This window comes from Oncorhynchus keta, chromosome 21, assembly GCF_023373465.1.
Source record: "Oncorhynchus keta strain PuntledgeMale-10-30-2019 chromosome 21, Oket_V2, whole genome shotgun sequence".
NCBI lineage: Eukaryota > Metazoa > Chordata > Actinopteri > Salmoniformes > Salmonidae > Oncorhynchus > Oncorhynchus keta.
Window position 1 is genome coordinate 36,396,047 of NC_068441.1, and position 21,440 is coordinate 36,417,486.

Here is a 21,440-nt window from a genome sequence, read left to right on the forward strand (position 1 = left end):
TGACACAAAACTGAATGACATCCAAGCAGAAACAGAAAAGGACTCACAACTCGCACAGCCGAGGAAAATCATACAGGACGGATGGCCTGAGGAGAAGAGAAAATGCCCTCACAGCATCTCAAAATTCTGGAACCATCGTGATGAACTACCACAGATCAACGGAGAGAAAATCATTATTCCTACCAGTCTCAGAGAAGAGATTATGACAAAGATCCATGCTGGACACATGGGGATGGAAAAGTGCAAACAGAGAGCACGGGACATTTTGTTTTGTCCCGAAATGTGCAAACAAATAGAGGACATTGTTGGTAAATGCGCCATATTTCTTGAACGACGCCCCTCAAACACCAAAGAGCCAATGTTACCTCACTGTATCCCAGACCGACCCTGGCAGGTCGTGACAACCGATCTGTTCACCTGAACAACGAGGAATACATCGTAACAGTGGACTACTACAGCAGATACTTCGACCTCGACAAGCTTCACAGCACCACATCTGCAGCTGTGATACACAAGCTGAAAGCAGCCTTTGCCAGGAATGGCATTGTAGAGATTTTAATATCTGACAATGGGCCCTGTTACAAATCAAATGAGTTTGAATGCTTCACTAAAGCATGGGAGTTCACACATGTCACCACAAGCCCACATTACCCTCAAAGTAATGGCCTTGCTGAAAAATCTGTGCTGATTGCTAAATCACTCATGGACAAAGCAAAAGCAGACAAGAGACCCCTACCTCAGTCTCCTTGAATACCGCAACACTCCAGTTGACAACTTCAAATCACCAGCCCAGCTATTGATGAGCCGCAGACTTTACTCAATGCCTTCCAGCACCAACCAGCAGCTGCAACCTGAGGTCGTCAGCTACAAGGAAATGCATGGAAAACGTGCACAGAGACAACAACAACAAAAGCGATACTATGACAGGTCAGCTAGACCACTGATCGACGGAGAGTCAGTTAGAATCCAGGAGCATGGCCTCTGGAAGCCAGCAGTCGTCATTCAGCCAGCTGACACTGAACGTTCATATCACGTCCACACCGCAGAAGGAGCGGTGTACCACCGCAATCGTCGTCACTTACTGAACACAAAAGAACAACACACTGATGAGATGAACTGTTCCCCTGAAAGAGAACGTGATGGACTCAACACACACACAGCACAACATACACCATACTTACCTGCAACACCACAAGAACTGTTGACTGACACAGAAGCATGCTCAGCATCATATTGCACAAGGTCAGGAAGAGAGGTCAAGCCCAGAGCTGTCCTAGACCTGTGAAATGTCAAAGGGTGTAGGCGGATCGCTGCCCTAAAAGAGTTCCAGACTGTAAACCTGTGAAATGTCAAAGGGTGTAGGCGGATCGCTGCCCTAAAAGAGTTCCAGACTGTAAACCTGTGAAATGTCAAAGGGTGTAGGCGGATCGCTGCCCTAAAAGAGTTCCAGACTGTAAACTTGTTATTGAAAGTTCACTTGAAATGCTTTCGTATTGTATTTGTTTGAAATGTTAAGATGTTATTTCTACAGTGAAAGCTGAGTTGCTGAGAATCCCTTGTTTGAAAAGTAACAGTATGTTGGATTATTGTTTCAGAGTGTATGTTGATTCAGTTGCTGTAGTATGAAATATAAATGGTTACTCACCTTGAGTTCAAACTACAGAGCATGTATTCAAAAGAAACCCTTAGAATATGTAAACATTATTATTTTGTTTTAAAAGAAGGGGGATGTAATATTCATATGTGTAAACATACTGAATTGTAATTGGATGCATTTTACCACCAAATCATACTGTGCTATGATTGGTTAAGACCACCCAAATGGTTAGGTCATGGTCAGTTTCATCCTGGTTGGCGATACGTGAACATGCCAGTTATAGCTAGCTAATAAAGAGCTATGTTAAGAAATAACCTGTAGTACTGCATTTTATTATTTTGTACAGTGGGATGAAGAGTTTGAAATGGAAATAAATTATGTATAATGATTGTTACGTCATATCCTTTGTGGTTGCGCCTTCCTGCTCCTTCTCTTGAAGCAGTCTGCTTTTATATACATCCTCCACCAAACAATGCTGGTGACATGCAAAACCCTGCTAAAGCTGTCCCCTACCTCTGCAGAAAATATGGTCAACAGAGACACCTAGTGGCAGTGTGGTTGACAACAATGGCAATAAAGCAAAATAGAAAGGTAGTGAACAGAATACCAATACAGTAGAAAAGAATAGAATAGAATACTGTAATATCTCATAGCAAACTTTGCTATCAACAAACTACAGGCATGCATATAACACATCAAAATACATTAAACAAATACATAAATACAAGACAGTTGTAAAGAAGGCACGACAAAACCTATTCAGAAATACAGTGTAGAAATCTGTCTCAACGTCAAAGGTGAAGAGGCGACTCCGGGATAATGACCTTCTAGACAGAGTTGCAAAGAAAAAGACATATCTCAGACTGGGCAATTAAAAGAAAAGATTAAGATTGGCAAAAGAACACAGACACTGGACAGAGGAACTCTGCCTAGAAGGCCAGCATCCCGGAGTCGCCTCTTCAATGTTGACGTTGAGACTGGTGTTTTGCGGGTACTATCTAATGAAGCTGTCAGTTGAGGACTTTTGAAGCGTCTGTTTCTCAAACTAGAACCTAATGTACTTGTCCTCTTGCTCAGTTGTGCCCCGGGGCCTCCCACTCCTCTTTCTATTCTGGTTAGAGACAATTTGCGCTGTTCTGTGAAGGGAGATCTTCAGTTTCTTGGCAATTTCTCGCATGGAACAGCCTTCATTTCTCAGAACAACAATAGACTGATGAGTTTCAGAAGAAAGTTATTTGTTTCTGGCCATTTTGAGCCTGTAATCGAACCCACAAATGCTGACAATCCAGACACTCAACTAGTCTAAAGGCCAGTTGTATTGCTTCTTTAATCAGGACAACAGTTTTCAGCTGTGTTAACATAATTGCAAAAAGGTTTTCTAATGATCAATTATCATTTTAAAATTATACATTTGGATTAGCTAACACAACATGCCATTGGAACACAGGAGTGATGGTTGCTGATAATGGACCTCTGTACGCCTATGTAGATATTCTATTAAAAATCAGCCGTTTCCAGCTACAATAGTCATTTACAACATTAACAATGTCTACACTGTATATCTGATCAATTTTATGTTATTTTAATGGACAAAAAAATAGAAAATGTTATTTTCTTTCAAGAACAAGGACATTTCTAAGTGAGATACACTACCATTCAAAAGTTTGAGGTCACTTAGAAATGTCCTTGAAAGAAAATAACATTTTATATATGCAGATACACTACCGTTCAAAAGTATATATAAACATATATCGGGTGGTAATTAAATAATCACCATCCAATTATGAATAATTATCATTTAGGGTGTGGTATAATAACACGTTCCTTCTGTGGGTTACTGACAGCCACAGAAACATAGGGAGTGGTGTATTTATTATTATTATTATTATTATTATTATTATTATTATTATTACTGATGATGGGACTATAGTTTTTTTTCACCGGTTATATCATATTGCTGCAAACGTACAGGAGTTCTCAAAGGTGATTTTACACGTTTAACATGTTTTTTCTTTCCACAATGAGTAGGTCAGACTGGGTACAAAATATGGATAACGCGCTGTGCACGTTCATTCCTAAAGTCTAAGTAAATCATTTGTAGGATAAACGTAAACTTTGCTCTTGTTGTTATTTTCCTTTTCATTCTGAAAAGCAAAGTACCGTAAAATCGATACAGTGACTAAGGCACCCACTGACACTCGACACTACGATGTACGCGTTTATCGGATGGTGTGACGTCAAACCACGACGACAGAAGTGCGTGTGACAGATCGTGGAGCTTCGCTAGACTGAAGAAAAACAAAAAACTTTGGGAATAACATGTCCTTCTACAGTTCGACCAACATGCTCTGTCTATTAACGTACGAGATATGCAACGAATGAACTAATAGGCGACAAGCGTATTATATTTACGTTTAAAAAAGTAGCAATTCGAGTTTGTCAGGTAACATTAGAAGATGCTGGGGAAACAGAAATAACGTTCCGTGTGTTTGTTAATGAACGTGGAATAAGAGTCGGTGAACACATCGGCAGGCGAAATTCAGACTGTCCAGGATCCAACTGCCTACTGCTTTGAACAATTGTTTGCATGCAGCAAAGGTAAAATTATATCAACTTGACCTTAACCAACGTTAGCATATCGTAAAGCTTGCCTAAACTGCTGAGCTTCAACTACACACATAGCTAACCAGCTAACGTTAGTACTGTAACCATCTCACATAAAATTACCTAGCTAAGTTAAATAGCTAACGGTAACTTAGAGTAAAATGACAACAAGCTAGTTAAACTGTGGGCCAAATGTCTCGGCATGGGACAAATACATGTGTTTTTGTGTTGTGGATATATGAAACATCATGCCAAGCATTAGAATCAGAAGACATGCGAATTAGTTAGCTAGCAAGTAAGCTATTTTAGCTATCCAGTTAACTGCTAGCTATCAAAATCCAGTCTTAGTTTGCTGACAAACTAACTAACTAACTACCTTGTGTCATCAATTTGAATACTGAACATATTTCAACATTTACAAACGTATCTAACTAACATATGCAATGTGTGGCTACTTACCTAGTTTTCATTTTTACTAGCTAGATGACTATAACTAGATGCTAATATGGCTAGCCAGCTCTAAGACAGTCTGTGTGTAACAAACGTTAGCTAACTGAAGTTCCCATTTTATCGCAAACCATGTCTGCTTTGGTGACATAATATGTATGACCTGATGATATAACTACTACCAGACATGATAACCTCAAGAGTAAACAGTAAAAAGCTAGTTTTATGACAGTGAGTGTTAGCTACCATCTGCTTCCCTTTTCAATAATCAAAATAGTTGATTATGGTATTGTAAAAAAAAATGGAATATATTAGATATGACACGCTATAGCTAATAGCTAAATTATATGTAGCTATAATTATGCAAAAAAGTTGTAAATTGAGATGAAAATCTTTTCAGTTACAACTTCATTACAATTGAGCGTTTTGTTCAGTGTTTCATCTAATCCAGTAGGGAGTGATTGGATTCCACCAGGGACCCAGTCATTCCTTCAGTCTGCAGGATGACGGGTTTAATATACGACTTGGAGAAAGGGACATGTCAGATATTGATACTTGATTCCACCATGTCCCTACTTCACAAACAGAAAATGAAGCAGTTCAACTGAAGGTTGAACCATAGTGAATCCTCGGTTGTTTTAGCAGTTGATCAGGTTTTAAGTTGGCCTAGTTGTGGTTTGTTTGTCTATCGAGTAGAGCATTAGTGGAAACAGTTGCGTAATGGCTGTACTAGTGTTTGTGTTAAAGGCTAATGTCGGGCATGTGTTGTTTGTAGGGCTGTGATGATACAAGTGTCGCAATATTTTTTTCCATGACAAAAAATGAAATCACGAAGCAAACTTAATTATTTGGTCCTTTAAAAACCTGCTGTATGGAAAATATTGCATGCTATTGCTTGAAAAATAAATAAACGTGACTCTGAATGACAACATAATGATGTTTGTTTCCAACATTAGGGTTTTGTTTCCTTGACATGAGACTAACTACTATCGCGATACTGGTATCGTCCCGGCCCTTCTATCCAGCAGAGCGTTTAGTGGAAACAGTTGCGTAATGGCTGTGCTAGTGTTTGAGTTTCTCCCAAACTCTTGTTCCCCCAGTAGATACCAGAGAGAAGCGGCCCACACTGTGGGCTGAAGGGTACTCGGAATACAGAGTAGAAACGATGATGCCTTTGTGTTATCATTAACTGTCTAGCCTCTGTGTGTGTGTGTGTGTGTGTGTGTGTGTGTGTGTGTGTGTGTGTGTGTGTGTGGGTTGGGTTAGTCTTTTCTCTGTTTTCTCACATATACTCCCTCACTTTCTTTCCTTCAATCCTGTTTCAGTTCATCCCCATCAGTCCACCTTTTACTACCTCTTCAACTCCCACAAACTCTCCAACATTTACTCATTAAATCTCTCTTTCTGCCCCCCCCCCCCATCCTTTTCTCTCTCTTCCTCTTTTACCACTGCTTCCCCCTTTGGGGGGCTTTATGGCAGGGGGTAACACTGTTTGTCTGGAGAGTTGAGTTTCCTTCCTTGTACCCAGTGCATTAATGCTAGCTCGGTCTCTCTCTCAGCTCTCTTGGTGGTGAGACACACACACGTCTGGCTGTGGGGGTGTTTTTAGACTAGCTGGGAGGTAGGCCTATCTAATGTCAGGGATGTGTTTACCATTGTTAGTAGGGCTGTTACGATATAAGTAGCACTTTTATTTCATGGCAAAAATGGAAACAAGAAGCACACAACTATTTGGTCCATTAAAAACCAGCTGTATATAAGATATTGTGTGCTATAGCTTGAAAAATGAATAAACGTGACTCTGAATGACAACATAATGATGTTTGTTTCCCACATTGTGGCTGTTTTCCTAAAGAAGTCAAATCCGCTTTGTTTTGTTTCCTTTCCACTATACTAACGAGTATCGCGATACTGGTATCGTCTTTGCCCTAGTTGTTTGTCTAGATTGGTCAAAATTTTCCCGTTGTCAAGCCAGGTAGCAATTAACAAGCAACAAATCAAATCAAATGTATTTATATAGCCCTTTGTACATCAGCTGATATCTCAAAGTGCTGTACAGAAACCCAGCCTAAAACCCCAAACAGCAAGCAATGCAGGTGTAGAAGCAACAGTTGTTTGCCAGCAGAGTCTATAAGCAGGGTTTAAGGGGTCTGTGAATAGCACTCTTCAGAAAGTGGGTGGATCTATCCAATTAGATGCTTAATTGCATTACTCAACTTATTATGGGTTTAATGGTCATGAAGCAAGGTAAGCTACCAGCTCTGGGGTGCATCTCAGTGATATGGGCCCATTGCAGTGGGCAAACAAGCTTATTGGACAACGCCTTCTTTACTCTATTTGTTTAGTTTAACTTAGTAGTTAATATAACTATAGAGGTTAGCAAGCCAGGGGTCTTCAACCTTTTCTTGCCCAGGGACGCCCTCCCAGGAAAACCAGTGACCCAGGAACCCCTTGATGGCAAGGAGAAGTAATCAACATTTTAAGATGAATAGATTTGGTAGACAGTTTTCCATTATTTTGACCTCCCCACATTATAATTGGATGAGGAAGTGTAAATTCTAACATGGCTTATTAGCTAGAAAGGTAACTTAAAACACATTTTCACTAAGAGCAGCTGTTTAGCTAGTTAAACAAAGGTTATCCATGTCTTGGCAAAAATGTACTTCCAAGTCAAGAAAGCTTACCAGCAGCCAGCGGCACTTGCCGCCAGGGTTAGAGTCAATTCTATTTCAATTCAGGAAGTACACTGAAATTCCAATTGTCTTCAATGCTTTTCAATTCAGAAAAATTTGAACTGAGGTTGACTTTCTGAATTGATATGGAATTGACCCCAACCCATCTTGTCACCTATTCGTAGGTGCTTTTTCAAAGCCTGTGTCCGATTGTGTAATTGGCTCCAATGTATGTAATTTGCTCAATAATAGGAGTTGAGAAAGAGAACATAAAAAAAAAAATGTTATCCTCTTTTCTATGTTAGGTATGTAATAAAAAAAGTGTATTGTTGTTGCTAGCAATATTCATAACATTGGTGGGGGGTACATTTCTAAAAAAAAATATATATATATAAAAATTGGTGGACCCCCGGTTGAATACCCTAGCTATAAGCATCTAGCCACGCTTTTCGTGGAAGCAGAATACAATGCTACAGTTGGCATCTTGGCGTCTGTGATGATCATGTTCAATTATTGTGTCCCTTTAAGAGAGCACAAGAGTTATGGACTAAGGGAGTGAGAACCGGAGGAAGAAAGCCAACCTAAAATGTAAGAGTACTGGGCAGAATGTATATAAACGAGCCCAGGGTTCACATATCCCTCACATTGGATTCCCCTTTTATTACTAAGAACCACTACAACACAGGGTCATGTTCTGTTTTTTTTTCTATAAACAAAAGTCCTCCTCAGCCTATCATTTTATTATTTGATCACGTCTTTGGCATTTGGGTAGTCATTGGTAATATTTAATGCACAATGCATTTTCTGTGATTATTGAAGTGAACAACAGCAGTTTTAGTTGTAGTGGCACCACACCCGACTAGAGCTGTGTGGAGGACGCGTTGTGTGGTTTCACACCTCATCGGTCTGACTAGGCAGTTAGTTACCACTGTGTGAAAGGACACAGACTTGTGGGTTCGCTTGGGCATGTCTGCTGATGTTGATTCATTCGTGCTGCAGTGGGAGGTGCAGCAGGCACTTGTTAGTGCCAGTTGGTGATTTAGAAATGTCCTTTACAAGTCATTGTAGTTTGTTTATGGTCGGTGTTGTGTGTGTATTTTAGGGGGATGTAGTCAGGGTTGCAAAATTCTAGTAATTTTCTCAAAATTCCCCAGTTTTAAGGAAAGTTATACCATAATTTTGCAACCCTAGGAGAATGTAATGTCAGGACTATAATGGTCTGTCCATGTTCCTTCTAAGTAATTTGCTAAAAATCCTTATAGAGTAACAGTTGGGCTTTGGGCTATATATTATCTTAAAATGTTGAGGTGTGGAGTAATATTTGTACAATGTTCTTTCATTGTTTAGAAAACCAGGAGCAAGGCTACCTGTTGTAGCCATAAGCATAGACCTAGTTGAAGTTTATCGGCTAGTATTTTGTATTTCGCAAGGATGTTGCAAGAACTTCCAAAACGTTTGTGTTTTGTGTGGAAGAAGATTAATCTGTCTACATTGACACTAAGCCTTGTTGCTGATGAAAGAAACACACTACAGTCACAAAACTCAGTTACTAGGTCTATATCTGCTGCCTTCAGTCAATCATGACTTGGGGTTAAGTTTCCACCCGGGTGAGTTTAGACTTGTCCACCCACACACAACCTGTCATATTGGTTTGCCCTAGTAGAAGCATGTTTGAAAGGGGTCATTTGGTCTCTTATGACTGTGATAATGGAAACCAGTCCATTCATGCTTTCAGTATATGACAGAAACCCGTAACCTAGATTGCAAATGCACCCATATACGTCATGAATATACACTGCTCAAAAAAATAAAGGGAACACTTAAACAACACAATGTAACTCCAAGTCAATCACACTTCTGTGGTGTTCTCTGGCATTTGCCAGAGAACACCAAGATTGGCAAATTTGCCACTGGCGCCCTGTGCTCTTCACAGATGAAAGCAGGTTCACACTGAGCACATGTGACAGACGTGACAGAGTCTGGAGACGCCGTGGAGAACGTTCTGCTGCCTGCAACATCCTCCAGCATGACCGGTTTGGCGGTGGGTCAGTCATGGTGTGGGGTGGCATTTCTATGGGGGGCCGCACAGCCCTCCATGTGCTCGCCAGAGGTAGCCTGACTGCCATTAGGTACCGAGATGAGATCCTCAGACCCCTTGTGAGACCATATGCTGGTGCGGTTGGCCCTGGGTTCCTCCTAATGCAAGACAACGCTAGACCTCATGTTGCTGAAGTGTGTCATCTGGGACATCATGTCTCGCTCCATCCACCAACGCCACGTTGCACCACAGACTCTCCAGAAGTTGGCGGATGCTTTAGTCCAGGTCTGGGAGGAGATCCTTCAGGAGACCATCCGCCACCTCATCAGGAGCATGCCCAGGCGTTGTAGGGAGGTCATACAGGCACGTGGAGGCCACACACACTACTGAGCCTCATTTTGACTTGTTTTAAGGACATTACATCAAAGTTGGATCAGCCTGTAGTGTGGTTTTCCACTTTAATTCTAAGTGTGACTCCAAATCCAGACCTCCATGGGTTGATAAATTTGAATTCCATTAATAATTTTTGTGATTTTGATGTCAGCACATTAAATTATGTAAAGAAAAAAGTATTTAATAAGAATTTTTCATTCATTCTGATCTAGGATGTGTTATTTTAGTGTTCCCTTTATTTTTTTGAGCAGTATAGAATGTGTAGACTTGACTGATGTATAACATTGTGGTGGCATTCATATCTTTGGTGTAAGAGATAGTAAGAACAGGCAGAATTCATCTAGGTCAGTTGAAGAGCTAATAGTTGATGAACTCCATAGAATCTAGCTACGCCATGTTCCCCTCCTTTTAAAAGACTCCCTCTGGTCTTTCACAATGTGTGTTTACCACTGATCTGTGTCGGAGGGGAAAGGTTGTCCCATTCAGTGTGTTTTAGTGGGCACGGAGGGAGGAGCAGCAGTTAATCTGCTCTCTTTCACATGAGAGGAGAGATTGGGGGGGCAAGGTGGAGATAAGGGACTGGAGTTGGGAGCATGAGAGGACTCAGGCAATGCACAATTCACAACATCAATCACCCACGCAGAGTTCCACAAACAGGGACCAGACAGAGAGAAACCTGTTGGAATACTGGTACATTTCAACCCTTACTGCCCTTCCTCGAAGCAATCACAGATCTCTGAGAGCATAATTAATAATTAATAATAATTAATAAGTAATTGGGTGGAATCTTCACCAATTGATTGGCTCTATTGTAGTGCTGAGCGATTAGTGCTTTGAGGTCGGTTCGATTAGGAAAAACAAAATAATTAAAAAAAAAAAATATTAAATGCGCTTTGTATTATGTGGGCTGAATGCTGTAATAACACAAAACATACAAGTAATACAATTCTCATGATGGTAGTGACTCCATTACTACTTATTAACCATCATTTATTTACATTACTTTACTTTAATCAAATATTTCAGTTGTGTATATTACATTTGTTTTATTTGATGAATTTATCATTTTTTCCCCAAGTAATCTCATCTGTATAGATCTGCTGCCTATGTTGTCTTGACAAAATCACTATTTCAGTAGTTCTTCAGGGTAAATGAGGCAGTTTTATGACCGCTGAATACTAACTATCAATCACTTAGATGATGTATTTTCAGGTAGAGATGCCTTGCGAAGCAACTGCTCTCTATCCATCTCGATGGCACATTGTTCTCTCTTTTACTTAGCAGGTGTAATTTGATAACAAGATGGCTCTGACAGACATGGTCACCCTGTTCCTATCTCCTAGCCAACTTTGCAGTATTTTGTTTCTTTTATTTAAAAAAAAATATTACGTTATTTGTTCAGAACATTTATTGCATTATTACCTACAGCCAAAAATAACTTAATGTTACCAAACTCAACTTTTAAACTTTTCCAGTGATGAAGACATGGATGTCTCATGGTATGGTGGGGTATACAAAATTCAAAAGGCACTCGGAACATCAGAGCAATCTTTTTTGCAGGTGCATGGCAACAGTTGAACAAGATGAAGGAAAAAGGAAACCACACACTGCTCTTGATAGTATTACTGATATTTAATAAGCTTACGTATCAGCCTCACGGCCTTCGTCAGAGCTTTTATGAATAAAAAAAAATAGCTGGAGTATACAAAATGGGTCAACTTTGAGCACCTCTTATCTTCTGAATGTTTTGGCATATACAAATATGTATGGAAAGTTTATTTTTTCAACTCAAAAGTGATTGAAATCAAACGGAACGACCCTCCAGCCAGTAGATTAGCTCTGGCCCAGCCAAGCCTCTCATTACTGCTTAAGGATCTGCCCCTTTTCCCCCCATTTTCGCCTAAAATAACATACCCGAATCTAACTGCCTGTAGCTTAGGCCCTGAAGCAAGGATATGCATATTCTTGGTACCATTTGAAAGGATACACTTTGAAGTTTGTGGAAATGTGAAAGGAATGCAGGAGAATGACACAATAAATCTGGTAAAAGATGATGGAAAGCAAAAAACAACCGTTCTTTTGTATTTTTTTTATACCATCTTTGAATTGCAAGAGAGTGGCCATAATGTATTATTCCAGCTAGAGGTCGACCGATTAATCTGAATGGCCGATTTAATTAGGGCCGATTTCAAGTTTTCATAACAATCGGAAAAATCTATTTTTGGGTGCTGATTTTGCCGATTTCTTTTTACATTTTTTTTATTTAAAAGAAATATATAATTATATACCTTTTATTTAACTAGGCAAGTCAGTTAAGAACACAGTCTTATTTTCAATGACGGCCTAGGAACGGTGGGTTAACTGCCTTGTTCAGGGGCAAATCGACAGATTTTCACCTTGTCAGCTCGGGGGATCCAATCTTGCAACCTTACAGTTAACTAGTCCAACGCTCTAACCACATTCCTCTTCATTGCACTCCACGAGGAGCCTGCCTGTTACGTGAATGCAGTAGAAGCCAAGGTAAGTTGCTAACTAGCATGAAACTTATCTTATTAAAAAACAATAAATCAATCATAATCACTAGTTATGGTGGTTGATGATGTTACTCGTTATCTAGCGTGCCCTGCGTTGCATATAATCGATGCAGTGCGTATCGTTGCTCCAACGTGTACCTAACCATAAACATCAATGCCTTTCTTAAAATAAATACACAGAAGTATATATTTTTAAACCTGCATATTTAGCTAAAAGAAATCCAGGTTAGCAGGCAATATTAACCAGGTGAAATTGTCATTTCTCTTGCGTTCATTGCACGCAGAGTCAGGGTATATGCAACCGTTTGGGCAGCCTGGCTCATCGCGAGCTAATTTGCCAGAATTGTATGTAATTATGACATAACATTGAAGGTTGTGCAATGTAACATGCCACCCGTTAGATAAAATACAGAACGGTTGCGTAGTTCACTGAAATCATAAACGTTTCGTTTTCGAAATGATGATAGTTTCCGGATTCGACCATATTAATGACCTAAGGCTCGTATTTCGGTATGTTATAATTAAGTCTATGATTTGATAGAGCAGTCTGACTGAGCGATGATGGGCAGCAGCAGGCTCATAAGCATTCATTCAAACAGCACTTTCGTGCGTTTTGCCTGCAGCTCTTCGCAAGCACAACGCTGTTTATGACTTCAAGCCTATCAGCCTGATGGCTGGTGTAACTGATGTGAAATGGTTAGCTGGGTGTGCGCTAATAGCGTTTCAAACGTCACTCGCTCTGAGACTTGGAGTAGTTATTGCTCTGCAAGGGCCGCGGCTTTTGTGGACAGATGGGTAACGATGCTTCGAGTGTGGCTGTTGTCGATGTGTTCCTGGTTCGAGCCCAGGTAGGGGCGAGGAGAGGGACGGAAACTATTCTGTTACACTGGCAATACTATGGTGCCTATAAGAACATCCAATAGTCAAAGCTATATGAAATACAAATGGTATAGAGAGAGATAGTCATATAATACTATATTAACTACAACCTAAAACCTCTTACCTTGGAATATTGAAGACTCATGTTAAAAGGAACCACCAACTTTCATATGTTCTCATGTTCTGAGCAAGGAACTCAAACGTTAGCTTTTTTACATGGCACATGTTGCACTTTTACTTCTCCAACACTTTGTTTTTGCATTATTTAAACCAAATTGAAAATGTTTCATTATTTATTTGAGGCTAAATGGATTTTTATTGATGTATTATATTAAGTTAAAGTAAGTGTTCATTCAATATTGTTGTAATTGTCATTATTACAAACAAAAACAAAACAAATCGGCCGATTAATCGGTATCGGCTGTTTTGGTCCTCCAATAATCGGTATTGGCGTTGAAAAATCGCAATCGGTCGACCTCTAATTTCATCCCAGGTGCAATTTAGGAATTCAGTCTTTGTGCAAAGTTTTAGACTGATCCAATGAACCATTGTATTTTTGTTCAAAATTGTGTCAAGACTGCCCAAATGTGCCTTTTGTTTTATTAATAACTTTTCATGTTCAAAATTGTGCACTCTCCTCAAACAATAGCATGGTATTCTTTCACTGTAATAGCTACTGTAAATTGGACAGTGCAGTTAGATTAACAAGCATTTAAGCTTTCTGACAATATCAGGTATGTCTATGTCCTGGGAAATGTTCTTGTTACTTACAACCTCATGCTAATCGCATTAGCCTACCGTAGCTCAACCGTCCCGTGGAATGGACACTGATCCCGGAGAAGTTTTAAGCTGCTCTAATTGAACACTTTATGCATTCCTTGCTTTGTCTTAATCACAGCAACGCTGGGGATTGTTGCGAAAGTCTTTTGAAGTTTAGCATTTGGATCCCCTGCTGGAGTCTCTGGGCAGTCAGGCTCACCTGGCCAATGTCATTGATTGGTCAGAGAATGGGTTGTCATTGGTCATGTCACCGTTATAGGCTATTTCAATATTTCTTCCATGACAAAAAATCAAAACGCAAAGTAGACCAAATTCTTAGGTCCTTTCAACCTGTTTTGTGTAAAATGGTGTGTGCTATAGCTTGGAAAATAAATACTTCTGACTCTGGATGACAACACAATGATGTTCGTTTCCAACATTAGAGCGGTTTTCCTAAAGAATTTAAGTCCGCTTCCTGTTTTTTTCCCTTGCCACGATACTGATGAGTGTCGTGATACTGGTATCGTTCTGGCCCACATCACTGTTATGTATCGGAGTTCTGCCAAGTGGGCTTTGTTTCGCTTACAGGGTGTCCAGAAATTGAGAATTGATGACGTAACTAGTTTGAATGCAGAATAGGTTGTTGGACTCCTCCAAACTTGGGTCAATGAGTTATAAGGTTTTTAAAAGTGAAAAATATTGAAAAGGGAAAAATATATATTTTTAAACACTTTTTATATTCCCTTGAGTGTTACCTATGCACTTTCAGAATTTGACGCAAAAACATCCTTTGTTATTTTACATTTTTTTTTAAATGCGATTTATTAAATTAAATGCGATTTATTTAATTATTAAATTAAGTCATTCGGTGCGACCATGAGTATTAAAAAATAAAAGCTTTTCAGACCGATATTTCAAGCAAAAAGTAGAATATTAATATGCATGGTCTCAAATATTCAACATTTTAAGAAGTTATAAGTTACAGTATATCATAGTTTTTTTCACTTGACGAACCCTCATTTTGAATGACCGTCAACTACAACTTCTGTTAGATAAATGAAAAGCATAACATTTTACAGAAGTGCATTTACCTCTTATAGACTGAGCTTCTCTCTGCATTTTGAGACAATAACATAATTGAATTTTTTTTTTTAACATTAACTCTGATTGTACTGAATGATCATTCCTGGTCGCATTACTACTTTGTTATGGTCACATTTTTTGGGGCAGAACTCACTCTTTCCCTCTTAATCAAACACACACACACACATTAAGAGTAAACATGGTTTATTCAACAACAATGAAGCCTTTAATGTTTAATAAAATACCAAAAATGTGACTCGAATGATTATCACGCAGAAACATTTCAAGTTCATGACAATGAAGTTCATGACAAGATTAAATTGATGCATTATGATCAATGTTAAAAACAGTGTTAAGAATCATTGTAATAATAAATGAATAGTAGTTAATGAAATACAATAATTCAACCTTCAAACATTAAAATATAAAATACAAAGTGTTTTTCTACATTACAATGTTGAGAAAAAGTGAAATGTTTCTTTGTTTTTAAAAGAGACTGCAATCTTCATTGCGTGGACAAGTTTTTCTGATCCTAATATTAAAACATCAATTTATGTGATTTAAGTTTCTACAGAACATTGCAAGATTAAAATTGAGAGTTAAGTGTAATTTTTATTATGTTTTTTATTTCACCTTTATTTAACCAGGTAGGCTAGTGGAGAACAAGTTCTCATTTGTAACTGCGACCTGGCCAAGATAAAGCAAAGCAGTGTGACACAGACAACAACACAGAGTTACACATGGAGTAAACAATAAACAAGCCAATGAAAAAATAAAGTCTATAGACAGTGTGTGCAAAAGGCATGAGGAGGTAGGCAATAAATAGGTGATAGGAGTGAATAATTACAATTTAGCAGATTAACACTGGAGTGATAAATGAGCAGCTGATGATGTGCAAGTAGAGATACTGGTGTGCAAAAGAGCAGAAAAGTAAATAAAATATAAACAGTATGGGGATGAGGTAGGTAGATTGGGTGGGCTAATTACAGATGGACTATGTACAGCTGCAGCGATCGGTTAGCTGCTCAGATAGTTGATGTTTAAAGTTGGTGAGGAACAGCAAGATCGTGCAAACAATTCATGGGATTCAAACATTGAACACAAAGAAATTATCACTTTGTAGCAAAAGTTGTAACACGAACTCATTGAAGTTGACAATCAAACTTGCATTCTTAGAACAGTATTTTTGATGTAGTTTAACTAGTGTGACAAGAAAGCAGCCCAGTTTGTGTCAGATAACCGAGATGCTCTTGCGCTGAAGGGCTTGGGCTCACTGATCATTGACTTCACATCTCCCTCATAGTAGAAGGTTATGTCTGGCACATAGGGCCAGACAAAAACATTCCTCACTCCATGCTGCTGCATACAAGTGATCTGCACTTTCTCCCCAATCACCTTCAGTACCTGGCCTACAAAGGGGTGGTCTTTGTAGCTGACAATGACAAAACTGCCTAGATTTTCAGTAAGTGTTGACTTGGCTGAAGCTTCATCTTGCTGTTCCTCAGTAATGGTGTTCTCCTGATGGTGTTCTTCATTGAAGTTCACTTCCACAGCACTGAAACAGGTGTTGCAGATGTTTGGTCTGCTACAGAAGGAAGACACTTCAGTGTTCTATTTTCCCCTATTTCCACCTCCCTGACACTGTGGAGGTGACCTGGTGCAACTTCATGGTTCCTTTGACTCCAGAAAAGTTGTTTGGCACAGCTTCATTGTGCTTTGTGACATCTGTAATCCAAAAGAACTTGCTGCTCGATCCACTCTTCGAGTAGTTCGAATAACTCCTTGGGAATCTGCACATCCTCCCCCTTTGCATGTGTTTGTCTGTACAATGTGTCACAGCCCCACCCATACCATCTGGTGCCCCCTTCCCGTAACCCTTTTCAGAGAACTTCCAGGTGATTTGTTTGAATTCGTAAATATATGGCTGAGTGTTCTTCTTGTTTCTGTATTGAGTGACGGGACCATCACTCTTCATGTGGAATGTCGTGATTTGTGGATTCTGTTCTTGACATCTCTTAGGACAGGCTCCAGGTGAGCCCATACTGCTCTCTCATCATGTCTAAGGGAGTCAAATATGGTGGCGTAGGACTGGGTTTCCTCTGATGTGTACACAACACTTGTATGGATCGTAGCCTGCTGTCTACTCTCCCCAAAGTGGAATGCCTGAACACAGTAATCTGTGTTCTGACGATAAAGCATTTGCTTGATAAAGGCATCGGCAAATTGACTCTCATTTAATATAGATAGATAGGAGGGTAGTTATTTACGTAAACTTATTTTCAGTATTAGCTGCTTGATGTGCTATACTATAAAACTCCAAAACTGACAAAACACATACAAAACTTGTGTTTTTACATACAAGGAGATAATATGATGTATTCGTGTGTACAAAAAAAAACATATATATATATATATATTTTTTTTTTTTAACTTACTACAAAGACAGACAAACATATTGACATCATTCAGTACAACTGTTGAATTTCTGGTAACTCCGAATTATCCTTTTGGTTACACCGTATGACTTTTCTCACAAACATGTTTTAGAGGCAACTGCTTATGGACGCATGTGAACACTTCACTTAACATTAAGTATGTATCTTGAGTATCGAAATAAATTATAAGCTTTTCAGATAATTTAACATTTTATTTTGTTTTTAGCGGTGATCAGAATGATCAGATTTTTTGGCTGACACCTGAATGTCCAGTCTCTTGACAACAAGGTTGATGAAATCCGAGCAAGGGTAGCATTCCAGAGGGACATCAGAGACTGTAACGTTCTTTGCTTGACGGAAACATGGCTCACTGGAGAGACTCTATCGGAGTAGGTGCAGCCAGCTGGTTTCTCCACGCATCGCGCCGACAGAAACAAACATCTTTCTGGTAAGAAGAGGGGCGGGGGCGTATGCCTTATGGCTAACGAGACATGGTATGGTCACAAAAGCATACAGGAACTCAAGTCCTTCTGTTCACCTGACTTAGAATTCCTCACAATCAAATGTCGACCGCATTATCTACCAAGGGAATTCTCTTCGATTATAATCACAGCCGTATATATTCCCCCGCAAGCAGACACATCGATGGCTCTGAACGAACTTTATTTGACTCTTTGCAAACTGGAATCCATACATCCTGAGGCTGCATTCATTGTAGCTGGGGGTTTTAACAAGGCTAATCTGAAAACAAGACTCCCTAAATTGTATCACCATATCGATTGCGCAACCAGGGCTGGCAAAACCTTGGATCACTGCTATTCTAATTTCCGTGACGCATATAAGGCCCTGCCCCGCCCTCCTTTCGGAAAAGCTGACCACGACTCCATTTTGCTGATCCCTGCCTACAGACAGAAACTAAAACAAGAAGCTCCCACGCTGAGGTCTGTTCAACGCTGGTCCGACCAATCTGAATCCACACTCCAAGACTGCTTCCATCACGTGGACTGGGATATGTTTCGTATTGCGTCAGACAACAACGACGAGACGGCCTACAGGGAGGAGGTGAGGGCCCTCGGAGTGTGGTGTCAGGAAAATAACCTCACACTCAACGTCAACAAAACTAAGGAGATGATTGTGGACTTCAGGAAACAGCAGAGGGAACACCCCCCTATCCACATCGATTGAACAGTAGTGGAGAGGGTAGCAAGTTAAGTTCCTTGGCATGCACATCACAGACAAACTGAATTGGTCCACCCACACAGACAGCATCGTGAAGAAGGCGCAGCAGCGCCTCTTCAACCTCAGGAGGCTGAAGAAATTTGGCTTGTCACCAAAAGCACTCACAAACTTCTACAGATGCACAATCGAGAGCATCCTGGTGGGCTGTATCACCGCCTGGTACGGCAACTGCTCCGCCCACAACCGTAAGGCTATCCAGAGGGTAGTGAGGTCTGCACAACGCATCACCGGGGGCAAACTACCTGCCCTCCAGGACACCTACACCACCCGATGTTACAGGAAGGCCATAAAGATCATCAAGGACAACAACCACCCGAGCCACTGCCTGTTCACCCCGCTATCATCCAGAAGGCGGGGTCAGTACAGGTGCATCAGGGCGAGAGATGAAAAACAGCTGGGATCTCAAGGCCAGAGACTGTTAAACAGCCACCACTAACATTGAGTGGCTGCTGCCAACACACTGACTCAACTCCAGCCACTTTAATAATGGGAATTGATGGGAAATGATGTAAAATATATCACTAGCCACTTTAAACAATGCTACCTAATATAATGTTTACATACCCTACATTATTCATCTCATATGTATATACGTGTATACTGTACTCTATATCATCTACTGCATCTTTATGTAGTACATGTATCACTAGCCACTTTAACTATGCCACTTTGTTTACATACTCATCTCATATGTATATACTGTACTCGATACCATCTACTGCATCTTGCCTATGCCGCTCTGTACCATCACTCATTCATATATCTTTATGTACATATTCTTTATCCCCTTACACTGTGTATAAGACAGTAGTTTTGGAATTGTTAGTTAGATTACTTGTTGGTTATTACTGCATTGTCGGAACTAGAAGCACAAGCATTTCGCTACCCTCGCATTAACATCTGCTAACCATGTGTATGTGACAAATCAAATTTGATTTGAGATTTGTAGGCCTCCTTGCTCGCACACCCCTTTTCAGTTCTGCCCAGAAATGCTCTATAGGATTGAGGTCATGGCTTTGTGATGGCCACTCCAATACATTGACTTTATTGTCCTTAAGCCATTTTGCCACAACTTTGGAAGTATGCTTGGGGCATTGTCCATTTGGAAGACCCATTTGCGACCAAGCTTTAACTTCCTGACTAATGTCTTGATGTTGCTTCAATATATCCGCATAATTTTCCTGCCTCATTACGCCATCCATTTTGTGAAGTGCACCAGTTCCTCCTGCAGCAAAGCACCCCCACAACATGAAACTGCCACCCCTGTGTCACGCCTTGGTCTTAGTATTTTGTGTTTTCTTTATCTATTTGGACAGGCCAGGGTGTGACATGGGTTATTGTGGTGTTTTTTGTCTTGGGGTTTTGTGGGGTGTCTAATTAGTCTATGGCTGCCTAAGGCGGTTCTCAATCAGAGTCAGGTGATTTTCGTTGTCTCTGATTGGGAACCATATTTAGGCAGCCATATTCTGTGAGTGTTTTCGTGGGTGATTGTTCCTGTCTTTGTGTTTGCACCAGATAGGGCTGTTTCGGTTTTCGTTATTTCGTTTAGTTTATTTTGTAGTTTCTGTATGTTTAGTTTTTCTTTCATTAAAATCTATCATGAATCATCATCACGCTGCATTTTGGTCCGATCCTTATTCTACCTCTTCATCAGAGGAGGAGATAGAAGAATGCCGTTACACCCTGTGCTTCACAATTGGGATGGTGTTCTTCGGCTTGCAAGCATCCCCATTTTTCCTCCAAACATAACGATGGTCATTATGGCAAAATAGTTCTATTTTTGTTTCATCAGATCAGAGGACATTTCTCCAAAGAGTATGATCTTTGTCCCCATGTGCAGTTGCAAACCCGTCTCAAAACGCGTCTCCTTCCTGAGTGGTATGATGGCTGCGTGGTCCCATACTTGCGTACTATTGTTTGTACAGATGAACGTGGTACCTTAAGGCGTTTGGAAATTGCTCCCAAGGATGAACCAGACTTGTGGAGGTCTACAATTGTTTTTCTGAGATCTTGGCTGATTTCTTTAGATTTCCCATGATGTCAAGCAAAGAGGCACTGGGTTTGAAGGTAGGCCTTGAAATACATCCACATGTACACCTCCAATTGACTCAAATGGTGTCAATTAGCCTATCAGAAGCTTCTAAAGCCATGACATCAATTTCTGGAATTTTCCGAAGCTGTTTAACTTCTTGCATCGAGCCAACCCGGATCCGGGATCATGACTACAGCCTCAAGCCCATTACCATAACGCAACGTTAACTATTCATGAAAATCGCAAATGAAATGAAATCAATATGCTAGCTCTCAAGCTTAGCCTTTTGTTAACAACACTGTCATCTCAGATTTTCAAAAATATGCTTCTCAACCATAGCAAACTAGCATTTAGCATTAGCATTAGCAGGCAACATTTTCACAAAAACCAGCAAAAACATTCAATAAATCATTTACCTTTGAAGAACTTCAGATGTTTTCAATGAGGAGACTCTCAGTTAGATAGCAAATGTTCAGTTTTCCTGAAAGATTATTTGTGCAGGAGAAATCGGTCCGTTTTCTGCGTCATGTTTGGCTACCAAAAAAAAACAAATTCATTCATCCAAACGCCAAACTTTCTTCCACATTAACTCCATAATATCGACTGAAACATGGTAAACGTTGTTTAGAATCAATCCTCGAGGTGTTTTTCACATATCTCTTCATGATATATCATTCCTGGAAGTCTCCTCTCTGTCTCAATCACATGGATGAATGCGAGCAGCTTGG

The 21,440-nt window shown here is 40.0% G+C and overlaps 1 protein-coding gene across 3 annotated transcripts in view; it reads left to right on the top strand.

Moving 5' to 3' along the window:
* The first annotated feature begins 3,837 nt into the window (after positions 1-3,837).
* The window catches only part of LOC118377612 (peroxisome proliferator-activated receptor delta-like), a 46,876-nt gene continuing 29,273 nt past the window's right edge, over positions 3,838-21,440 (top strand). For 2 of the 3 annotated variants that reach the window (XM_035764558.2, XM_035764559.2), the window contains exon 1: positions 3,839-4,195. The gene's annotated coding sequence lies outside the window, so the exon portion shown is untranslated. Of the gene's footprint in view, positions 4,196-21,440 lie in introns of all 3 variants that reach the window. The other variant, XM_035764560.2, reaches the window with a different exon arrangement.